We start from the raw sequence: 12327 nt of genomic DNA on the forward strand, positions 1-12327 counted from the left end.
ACTACTGAAGCCCGTGAGCCTAGAGACCATGCTCCGCAACAAGAGAAGCCACCACGATGAGAAGCCCGCGCACCACAACGAAGAGTAGCCCTCGCTCACCGCAACTAGAGAAAGCCTGCATGCAGCAACGAAGACCCAACACAGCCAAAAATAAACTTATAAAAATTATCAGGACAGGGCTTCCCTGGTGGCGCAGTGGTTGAGAGTCTGCCTGCTAATGCAGGCGACACGGGTTCGAGCCCTGGTCTGGGAAGATCCCGCGTGCCGCGGAGCAACTAGGCCCGTGAGCCACAACTACTGAGCCTGCGCGTCTGGAGCCTGTGCTCCGCAACAAGAGAGGCCGCGATAGTGAGAGGCCCGCGCACCGCGATGAAGAGTGGCCCCCGCTTGCCGCAGCTGGAGAAAGCCCTCGCACAGAAACGAAGACCCAACACAGCCTAAAATAAATAAATAAATAAATAAATAAATAAATAAAAGAGGCAACTGCTGTAATGACTTAAAATTCTAAAAAAAAAAAAAATTATCAGGACACTTCCTTGGTGGCGCAGTGGTTAAGACTCTGAGCTCCCAATGCAGTGGGCCCGGGTTCGATCCCTGGTCAGGGAACTAGATCCCACATGCTGCGGAGCAACTGAGAGTTTGCATGCCACAACTGAGCCCACCTGCCGCAACTAAGACCCAGCACAAACGCCCCCGCCCCAAAAAAAATTGCTTAAAAATAAAAATCATCAGCATATTGATGCAATTTAAAGCTGGTAGATTCTACTTTTTTGTAAGTCAGTCTGAGTTAGGTTTCTATTGTTTACAACCAAAAAGTGAAATCCCTGTCTTTGCAAACCATTGAAACTCCCGAAAAGCTCAGCCTCCTCCAGTCAGTTGGACAAATCAATTAACTCACATCTTATCCCCTCTCCTCCTCCCCCCCACCCCAAACACACTTTCCCAATTGCTGTAGCAGACTCTTCTAGGACAGATGAGTTATAGCACAACTGAAGACTTCCACTAGACAAAAAATTTAGAATTCAAGAGAGGAAATAACTCATCAGTAATTTATTATGGATTCTCAAGGAACATGTAGCAGAAAGGAGACTTGAGAGTAAACAGCAATGTATTCACTTTGGTGCAGTTTCTTGGTCCCAAACCTTTTATTTTTGTTTTTATTTGATCACCAAATATACATACTCTAGCGTCTTCTGGAGTCTGCTAGATTACTTCTTTCATTGTTAACTCTCTGCTCACCCACCTTCAAAGCTTTCTTACTTTATACAGATAAAGCCAAAACTTAATCTGGTCTTCAATGATCTGTATCATCTCCAAACCCCAATGCCTCTTCAATCTACTTTTCCTATCTTACCTGGCTCTAATATTCAGAAACCCTTTGCTTCAGCTGGAAAGGTCCATCTCCTAACATTAGCTGTGCATTCTTATGTCTTCAGCTTTGTTCTAGACAGAATAATGGCTCCCCAAAGTACCACATCCTAATCCCCAGAACCTGTGAATATGTTATTTTATGTGGCAAAAGGGACTTTGCAGATAAGATTAAGTTAAGGATCTTGAGATGAGAAGATTATCCTGGATTATCTGGGTGGGCTCAATGTAGCCACAAGGGTCCTTAAAGGGGGAGGCAGGAGGGTCAGAATGAGAGAAGGAGATGTGACAACAGAAGCAGAGGTTAGAGTGATGCAGGGTCACCAGCCAAAGAATGCAGCAACCTCTAGAAACTGGAAAAGGTAAGGAAGCAGATTCTCCCCTAGAGCTCTTAGAAGGAACACAGCCATAACACTTTAATTTTAGCCCTGTAGGACCTGTTTTCAGACTTCTAACCTCTAGAACTATAAGATAATAAATCTGTATTGTTTTAACCCACTAAGTTTGTGGTAATTTGTTAGAACAACAATAGGAAACACATACACTCCTGCTGTGTCCTTGATCTGGATTTCTGCTTTCTTCTGTGCGGCCTATTCAAATCCACCCCCACCCCAGGTTCAGCATAATCTTTGGTATTTAAGAAAATGCAACAAACTCTATTGGATGCTTATCACATGCAAAGCATCTGGCTAAATACCAGTAGATAAAGAAGGCAAGATACAAAGATGAGTGAGAGACTCCCCCTTCCCCACTTCAAAAGAGCTCAGAGTCTGGAGCAGAGGAGGTAAGGTAGAGAGGAGGAGGCGTATGGATGAAGTTTGAAGGCACCAGATAGGATAATTGGTGTTATTTTAGTGGATACCAGCTTTTAAATCCCATCCTGGATTTCTCCCAGATTTAAATGATCATAATTCTTATTTTCTCTACTTTTCCTTTGGAACTTAATTCAGTGATATTACTGAGAGTCTACTACATGCAAGACACTGGGCTAGGTGCCATGGAGGATACCTGTGATAAATAACTCGTGGTTCCTCTACTGCCTTTTGTTGTTTAATTTTTTTGTGTATGTCTTGTCTGGGCTGTGGGGTTTTTTGGTTTGTTTATGTAAGACATGCGTATTCAGTACCTGCTTTGTTTCAAGTACAAAAGAAGATTCAGTGATGAATAAGTGTCTTTCTTTCAGGTTCTCAGAATCTAGTAGGAAAGACTCTGAAAATAGTGTTTACAAAACAATGTGATAAGTTTTGTAATAGAAGGGTGTGCAAAAAAAAAAAAAGAAGAAGGGTGTGCAAAGTGCTGCTGCTTCAGGAAGCAGATGACATTTGATCCAGGGCTGAAGGATAAATAGAGGTGCCAGTGGAAAAAGTGAGACAGTGTGAATGAGAAGGTGATGGAAGGAGGGGTGATCAGGAAGGGGAAAAGGCATTTCAGGAAGGAGGAACCGTACAGGTGAAAACGGAGAACTGTGAAAAGAGCACAGAATGTCTGAGCAAGGGTAAGAATTTCATTGAGGCTGGGGCATAGGGTATGTAGTGGGAGGACAGGAGACAAAGCTAGAAAGGCATGGGAATCAAGTTTAGAGGAGTCTCATGCTCAGCTGAGTCTTTTATGCTGTAGATAGTCCTGTGTCCTAGTCAGTTTTTAAGTATACTCTTTGGAAGGATTCCTTTAGCAGCATTTGAGAATACAGAGAGGTCTGCAGAGATGATACGGAGAAGACAAGGACCTGAACAGAATCAGGATGGGGGATGAAGAGAAGTAAAACAGGCTGGGGTGGGGCGCGGGGAGGGGAGAGGCGGAGATTACATTAATCTCCTCAGGCTGCTGTAGTAAAATACCAGAGACTGGGTGTCTTAAACAACAGAGATTTATTTTCTCACAGTCTTGGAGGCTAGAAATCCAAGATCAAGGTGCCATCAGGGTTGGTTTCTGGTGAGACCTCTCTTCCTGGCTTGTAGGTGTCTGCCTTCTCGCTGTGCCCTCACCTGGGCTTTCCTCTGTACTCATATGGAGAGAGGGCTCTAGTGTCTCTTCCTCTTCTTAATAAAGACACCATCCTGTCGGATTAGCACCCCACCTTTATGACCTCCTTTAACCTTAATTGCCTCCTTAAAGGCCCTGTCACCAAATACAGTCACATTGTCCACGTACAAATTTGGGGAGGACACAATTCAGTCTATAACAGAGATATACCTGCGATAGAATCAACAAGACTTAGGTACCTATTTGATAATAGTGACTAATATTTTTATAGTGCTTTATAATTTACAACATTTTTTTTCACATCCACTATCTGGTTTGACCTTAGCAACACTGTGGGAGGGAGATACTATCATTATCCTCACTGCATAGATGAGTAAACAGACTAAAAGAAGTTAAATAATATGTCCAAGACCTTATAGCTAGTAAGCAGAGACCCTGGCACTGAACCTGGCTGTGGACTCGGAATCCCATGCCATTCTGATTCTCTTGTGAGAAGTGAGGGGGTAAAGAGGACTGAAAAGTTGAGGCCAGCTTGAGGTTGCCTTACCCTTCGTCTCTAGGGAAGCCCAGAATCTCTCTTAGGTCAACTGCTTCCACCCCCTTACTCAAAACGCTTTCAAACTCCTGCCTCCGCCTGCTCTCTCCCCATCTAGGAAGCGCCTACATTATCCCCAGCCGCCTCCTCTAAGGTCTTTAGAGACACACATCTGCTCTCTCCTTCTCTCTCCTGGGGAGGTGTGTGTGTGTGTGTGTGTGTGTGTGTGGAGGGGATGTGAATACAGAAATTTAAAACTTTTTCATAATAACTTAAACTGTTAATGATAGAAGGATCTTCCCCTTCCTCTTGGCTGGCTAATTCCTATTCATCCATCAAAACTAGGCTTACAGGTCACCTCTTTCATGACTTCTCCAAATTTGATGAGAACATGTCTGTGAGCACATAGTTTCCTAATATATCTGTATCATCAGATCATGAATCATCAGATTGTGTAAGCTCCTTCAGGGCAGGCTGATATTCCTAGTGTCTAGCAACAGCGCCCACTTTGTGTCTGTTACATGCTCATTGAACAAATGAATGATTTCATACATTGTGACATTCTTCCCACACCACTGAGCCCTTTTACTCTTCATCATTCCTCTCAGATACAGTCTGACTGCTTGTATGACTGAGGGTTCAATGCAGGAAACAAATAAGCCCTCCAAGTAGTACAAGGATATGAAGACATAGGTGCTTACAAAATCAATTGGAAAGTCTAGAGGGGCCCACTCTGGGCTGAAACTCTAGCAATGAGCTCCAGAACATGATAAAAGTGCTCTGCCAGGGAAGGTGCTACCTCTGCCATAGTCAGAGAGGGTGGGGCACCTAGAGGTCTCCACTGATGATGGGGCTTGAGAACAAGTGTTTGCCAGCTGTGATCCAAGGATCTGGAATCTATGATCAGGACACTGTCGCTGCTACACTCTGATGCAACCACCTCTCAATATTTGCAAAGTTTGAGACATCATTGGATTACTGCAGTAGAAATAGATCACATCTCTACGGGCTTGCTTGCCTGGAGAAATAGCCCAAGCAGCAGCGTGATGGCCTTTGTCTCACTTCTGCCTTCTAAATCTCACCCGCGTACATCTGACTGGCTACAGGGTGTTCTGAGAAATATAATCCTTATTTTTTCAGCCTCTGCAGTATAGGAAAGCACACTAGAAGGAAAATACATGCTGGGAATGTGGGAATATATGCTGAATGCTAATAAACCATATCCACTACTCTGCTTGTGCGAAAATCCACCCAATGTCTTAATCACCTGCAACTGGGTCTCTTCCTCCTCCCCCACCCCCCTTGCCCAGGGTCCCCCCTGGTGACTGTCTCTGGCCCTGTCTCTTCAGTCTTCTCCTTCAGGCTACAGTTTGCCCTTTTCTGTGACCTGGGTGAGGCAAAATTTCTTAGTTATCCTTAGCACAATCCTTAAAAAGACAAATGGATATACTGGACTTCATCAAAATTTAAAACTAATGCTCTTTGAAAGGCATTGTTAAGAGAACTAAAAATAAGCCACGAACTAGGAGAAACTATTGCAAATCACATATCTGACAAAGGACTTGTATCCAGAACATAGAAATAGCTCTCAAAAATCAATAATAAGAATGGGACTTCCCTGATGGTCCAGTGGTTAAGACTCTGCGCTCCCAATGCAGGGGGCCTGGGTTTGATCCGTGGCCGGGGAACTAAGATCCCACATACTGCATCTAGAGAAGCCCCTGGGCCGCAGCTAGAGAGCCCGCACGCTGTAATGAAGACCCAGCACAGCCAAAATAATTAATTAATTTTAAAAAAACAAAAATGTTTTTAAAAAATCAATAATAAGAAAACAAACAGCCCAATAAAAAAATTGGGCAAAAGATTTAGAGGATTGCTCAGCAAAGAAGATATATGGATGACAAATAAACACATGAAAAGATATTCAACATCATTAGTCATTAGGGAAATGCAAATAAAACCACAGTGAGAAACCACTATACATACACCTAAAATTCAAAAGTCTGATCTGAGTGTTGATGAGGATGTGGAGAAACTGGATTTCTCATACGCTGCTGGTGGGAGAGTAAAATGAATGGTACAACCACTTTGGAAACAATTTTTAAAAAAATTAAACATATATCTACCATATGATTCAACCATTCTACTCCTAGATACTTACCCCAGGGAAGAAGAAACAGATGAGCACAGAAAGACTTGTACACAAATATTCTTGGCACCATATTTATAATGACCAAAAAAAACCTACAAAAAAACTGGAAACAATCCCGGAATTCATCACCAGGTAAATGAATAAACAATTTATGGTAATCCATACAATGGGATACTTCTCAGGAATAAAAAGAAATGAACTATGGTACCACACAATGAATGAATCTCAAATTTATGCTGAGAAAAAAGAGGCCAAAGAAAAAAAGTATATATTGTATGATTCCACTTACATAAAATTCAAACTAATCTATAGTGATAGAAAGCAGATCAGTGGTTGCCTGGGGATAAGGGAGGGTGAAGGCAAGAGAGATTACAAAGGGGCATGAGGAAGTTTGGGGGGGTAAGGATATGTTCATTATCTTGATTATAATGATGGTTTCATGTCAAAAACTCACAAAATTATACACTTTAAATGTGTGCGGTTTATTATATACCAATTATACCTAAATAAAGTTATTTAAGTATTAAAGCAGAGACATTTGGACTGGGGGGAAAAAACCCTATACTCCTTGTGTATATTCACTTATGTGATTTGTTGTTGTTTTTGCCACACCACGTGGCTTGCGGGATCTTAGTTCCCCGACCACGGATCAAACCCCACCTGCCCAACCCAACCCCCCCTCCCACCCCCCACCCCATTCCCTCCGGCCCCAGCAGAGAAAGAGCGGAGTCCTAGCCACTGGACCGCCAGGGAACCCCCTCACTTCCCTCACTTATGTGATTGTTTGATGTCTGTCTTCCCCAGTAGAGTGAAAACTCCATAATGGCTGAGGCCGTGCCTATTTGCATCTCTAATGTTTAACATAGAATCTGGTGCATGTTAGGGATTTGACAGATATTTGTTGAAGAAAGAAAAGAGAGAGAGAACAGTTGAGAATAACTTCAAGTTTTAACCCTGAGTGAAAGAGAGACTGCGTTGTTGTTGATAGATGTGGAGGAATGAGGAGGAAAGGCAGAGATGGTACAGTCTGAGAGGGTGAAGGGGAGCCAGGTAACGCTGTGCCAGCAAAGCCAAAGGAACACGGAGTTTCAGGGAGGAGAAGAATTAGGAAAAGGCCTTTGGATTTTTGGATTCAGCAGTTAGAAGGCATTGGCTTCCCCGAAGAAAGTGATTTCAGACAGAAGCCAGGTTGTTTTTCCTTCCCCCAGTCTTCCCCAAACACAAAACTTCCCTATACAGTAAAATATGCATTTGGTTCCCTCCATCTTCACAAATTGACATTTTAGTCCAAGCCCTCATTCTCTCTCACTTTTTCTGTTCCAATAGCTTAACTCCTTTCTTGGATGCCACTCTTGTTCTCTTTTGTTAGAATGTTGGTTTTAAAACACTAATCAGGTCATGTGCCTAGTTCTTCCACAGAATCTCCTTGTCATTTAGTTCCTCTCTTTACCCCAAGGATTGGCACCCAAATGTGTTCAAGCTGTGAAACTCTCAAGCTATGTCACATCATCAGCTGGAATCAAGAATGGAAACTAAGTAAGCGGATTAGTTATATATTTCTGCCTAACAAATAACCCCAAAACTTTGAGGCTTGAAACAAAAACAACCAAAGCAACATTTATTATCCTACAGTTTCTGAGAGTCAGGAATCTGGGAGAGGCTTTGCTGGGTACTTCTGACTCAGGGTCTCTCATGAGGTTGCAATAAAGCTATCGACTGGAGCTCCAGTCATCTGAAGGCTTGACTACCTTTTTATTTTTGGCTGCGTTGAGTCTTCGTTGCTGCGCTCGGGCTTTCTCTAGTTGCGGTGAGCGGGGGCTACTCTTGGTTGTGGTGCACAGGCTTCTCATTGCGGTGGCTTCTCTTGTTGCGGAGCATGGGCTTTAGGTGCACGGGCCCAGTAGTTGTGGCTCGTGGGCTCTAGAGCGCAGGCTCAGTAGTTGTGGTGCACGGGCTTAGTTGCTCCACAGCATGTGGGATCTTCCCGGACCAGGGCTTGAACCCATGTCCCCTGCATTGACAGGCATATTCTTAACCACTGCACCACCAGGGAAGTGGTGTATTTTATTTTTATTTTTTTATTTTTTGGCTGCACCGCGTGACTTGCGGGATCTTAGTTCCCCGACCCTCACCCTCGGCAGTGAAAGCACAATTCTTAGCCACTGGACCACCAGGGAATTCCCTTGACTCCTTTTAAGATGCCTCACTCACATGGCTGTTGGCAGGATGCCTCGGTTCCTTGCTAGTTGTTGGCAAAAGACCTCAGTTCCTCACCACCTGGGCCTTTCCACAGGGCTGCTTGAGTGTCCTCCTGACATGGCAGCTGGTCATGAGTGATCAGAGAGAGAGCAGAGAGGAAGCTGCTGTGCTTTTTCTGACTTAGTCTTCCTAATCTTCATCACTTCCACTTTATAGGTAGTCCCCAACTTACCATTGTTAAACTTACAATTTTTCAACTTTATGATGGTGTGAAAGTGATACATACTCATTAGAAACTGTAGTTAGAATTTTCAATTTTAATCTTTTCCTAGGCTATTGATATGCAGTACCATACTCTTTCCTGATGCTGGGCAGAAGCAGGGAGCTACAGCTCTCAGTCAGCCATGTGATCACGAGGATAAACAACTGATACACTTACAACCATTCTGTACCCATACAACTGTTATATTTTTCACTTTCAGTATGGCATTCAATAAATTACATGAGATATTCAAAATTTTATTATAAAATAGACCTTGTGTTAGACGATTTTGCCCAATTGTAGGCTAATAATATAAGTGTTCTGAGCACATTTAAGGTAAGCCAGGCTATGATGCTGGGTAGGTTAGATATATTAAGTGCATTTTCTACTTAAAATATTTTCAATTCTTGGAGTTTATTGGGATATAGCCCCACTGTAAGTTGAGGAAGATCTATATTCTATTTATTAGAAGCAACTCATTAAGTCCAGCTTGTGCTTGAAGGGAGGAGAATTAAGCTCCACCTCTTGAAGGGAGAAGTGTCAAGGAACTTGTGGACCTATTTTAAAACCATCACAGTAAGCCAAAGAAAAAAAGATATGTTAAAGCCTTAAGGAAGAAAAGATTTGTGTCATTTTGTGACTAGTGATTCAAGAAGTCAGTGCAGTAAGCAACAGTTATACAAATGTAGTGCCTTTCTACTGAAACCGAGTCCCCCTAAAACCGAGTTTCCCTATGGAGTTTATGATTAACTTCTCTATCCAAAACTTTATTCCCTTTCCGGTCCCCTCTGACCTCAATCCTGTACTAACTGAGTGATAATCAGTCAGAGTCAGATGGCTAAAACTGCTGTTGTCAATAACAGCGTTAATGACTAAAATTGCTGTTGTAGATAATATCGCTACCATACAAACTCAGATTGTTTCTCCAGGGCAAGATGAGCTAACAGACCCCCAAGCCATGGACCACCTGGCCAGAGACTCATAAACCAGAGATATCCTGGCTTCCAAAACTATGCTTAAGAAGAGTCACAGAACTGTCACAAGATGATGATTAATCCCAGCCTCTTTGCTCTCCCCCTTTAAAAAGCCCCTAACTCAGAGACTGAGTGGGAAAGGATCTGAAGCTTGTCTCCCATTCCCTTGCTTGGCACCCTGCAATAAATCCTTACTTTGCTGCAAACTCCTGCTGTCAGAGGTTGGCTTTCTGCGCCTTGGGCACACAAGCCCTTTGCTCTGTTTCACTACCTGCACTACATGTCAGAGGCAGGACCAGGGAAAGCAGACGAAGAGGTTGGCCAAGTGTTCGGGGCTTGGACGTGGTGATTGGATAGAAGAGTGTAGACTTTAGAGTGCTGGGAGATACTAAAGTAATTTATCTGGAACTCAGACTGAAGCGCCACAGTAAAATAGAGCTAATTACTTCTAAGAATGAAGCATCTCTCATAGCTCTTTACAGAAACTAACTTAATCTATTTGAGTTTCAGATTCCTCATCTGTAAAATGGAACTAATAATATCTGCATTACCTTCTCCACTGAGTTGTTATACAGATAAAGTGAAATGACAGATGGAAAATTACTCTGAAAAGAGTAAAGCATTCTTCTAATACTCTTGTTACTGTTAATCACTGCACTCTGAAAAGTTAAAAGGGACTGAGTTGATAGTAAAAAATCTTGCAAACTATATTTTTTAGTTTTTTTCTCCTGCCAGTCTTCAGTAATAATAGCCCACAATACTGTAATTGGAAAAAGAAAGCTCAATTTTCTTCACTCCTGTCCTTCAGATGTCAGTGGAAATGCAAATGAGATCTGGGAAGTGAAAAGGCTCCTCCTGAATCTTAAACAGAATGTTAAATACTCACACATTTATAGGTGATGATGTGGATTTTAATGTGTTTTTTTCCTGTTAGCTGCTTGTTCTCATAACCATAGAGCAGAACAAGGTCAGTGAGTTTGAAGGAGGGACTGGAGCTATAAAAGTAGACAAGGAAAGGTGTAAGATTCAGAAGACGTGACCTCAGGGAAGCCATGTTTATCGCCATTTGTTGGGGAACCACTCAGCCTCCCTACGGTTAAGCTGAGAGTAGGGCCCCTAGTCATTCCAAGTTGTCCTGCTTCTGCTCCTCTCCATCCTTGCCCTAGGCTGAGGAATCCAGCCTGCTTTTCACCTCCTCCCTAACTTCTGGGATGAAGAGTCTGTTGCTGTCTTCCCACCTCCCCACCATTTCTTAATCTCCCTTAGCCCTTAAAGTCAAGTACAACTGCTATTTTATTTCAAAGATTTTATTTTAAAAAAAAAAGACAAAACTTTACAAAATTGCATTAACATGCAAATACATGCCAATTTTACAGTGAGAGGCAGTATAGCTTAACGATTAAAAGTATGGGCTTCAGTGAGGTACATATATACAGTGGAATATTACTCAGCCATAAAAGGAATGAAATTGGGTCATTTGTAGAGACGTGGATGGATCTAGAGACGGTCATACAAAGTGAAGTAAGTCAGAAAGAGAAAAACAAGTATCATATATTAACACATATATGTGGAATCCAGAAAAATGGTACAGATGAACTGGTTAGCAAGGCAGAAATAGAGACACAGATGTAGGGAACAAATGTATGGACACCAAGGGGGGAAAGTAGGGGGTGGTGGGGGGTGGTGGGATGAATTGGGAGATTGGGATTGACATGTATACACTAATATGTATAAAACAGATAACTAATAAGAACCTGCTGTATAACAAATAAATAAACACATGGGAAAAAAAATGATTGAGGGACTTCCCTGGTGGTCCAATGGTTAAGATTCCATGCTCCCAATGCAGGGGACCCAAGTTCAATCCCTGGTCAGGGAACTAGATCCCGTATGCCGTGACTAAGAGCCTGAATGCCGCAACTAAAGATCCCGAGTGCCACAACTAAGACCCAGCACAGCCAAAAAAAAAAAAAAGTATGGGCTTCAGAATGAGGTGCCCAGAGCTCAAATTTGAGCTCTGTGACCTTGGGTGGACTGAGTCTTAGTTTCCTCATCTTAAGTGTAATACATGCTCCTGCCTTGCAGGGTGTCTGCAAGGATTGAATTAGTTTATACATATAAAGCATCTTAAACACTGTCTAGCATACAAAAAGCAGCACACAATACATATTAACTAGTATTATTACAGAAAGCAAAGTAAAAACAAAAAAATTAACCTATAATTACACGTTTTGCTTCTGCTCACTAATAAAAACAGACAAACAATAACATTACAAATATGAGGAAGTTACAGGGTTTAAGAGATCTTCCTGAGGTCTTTTGCTTCTTGGTCATTATTTGCATATATGCTCTTTGAAATAATTGGAAACTCAACAGAGTTTTCCTTCAAATTTATTTCTGTGGGAGGAGGTCACTTAGCTTTCTCTTCTCCTGCCATGTTCCCTGCCTAGCCCTCCATCCTACACCCCAATTCTGTCCCAGGTTTAGGGCTGCCAATCATCCCAATTTGCCTGTCCTACTTTTAGCACTGAAAGTCCTGCATCCTGGGAAACCTCTCAGACCCAGGTAAATGCTCCCTTAACTTTAGGTTGGACATATACACACTGAGGATCTTCAGGTGAGCTGGGTGATGGCCATTTCCCTGGGCCCCTGTCCTATATAGAAACAGTCTCCTTGAGCCATTTCCTAAGAATATTTCTATGCTTTCTAAAAGCCAAGTTCCAGGCTCTCCTGGGAGGTGCCTTCTATGTAATTGAGCTTGTCATTGGTGGGTAGAATGGGAACCAAAGGGTAGACAGTGATGTGGACAAATAAAGAAGCAAGGGGGAAAAAAACAAAGTCTAATTTAGGAATC

Source organism: Balaenoptera musculus, chromosome 10 (assembly GCF_009873245.2).
Source record: "Balaenoptera musculus isolate JJ_BM4_2016_0621 chromosome 10, mBalMus1.pri.v3, whole genome shotgun sequence".
Taxonomy (NCBI): domain Eukaryota; kingdom Metazoa; phylum Chordata; class Mammalia; order Artiodactyla; family Balaenopteridae; genus Balaenoptera; species Balaenoptera musculus.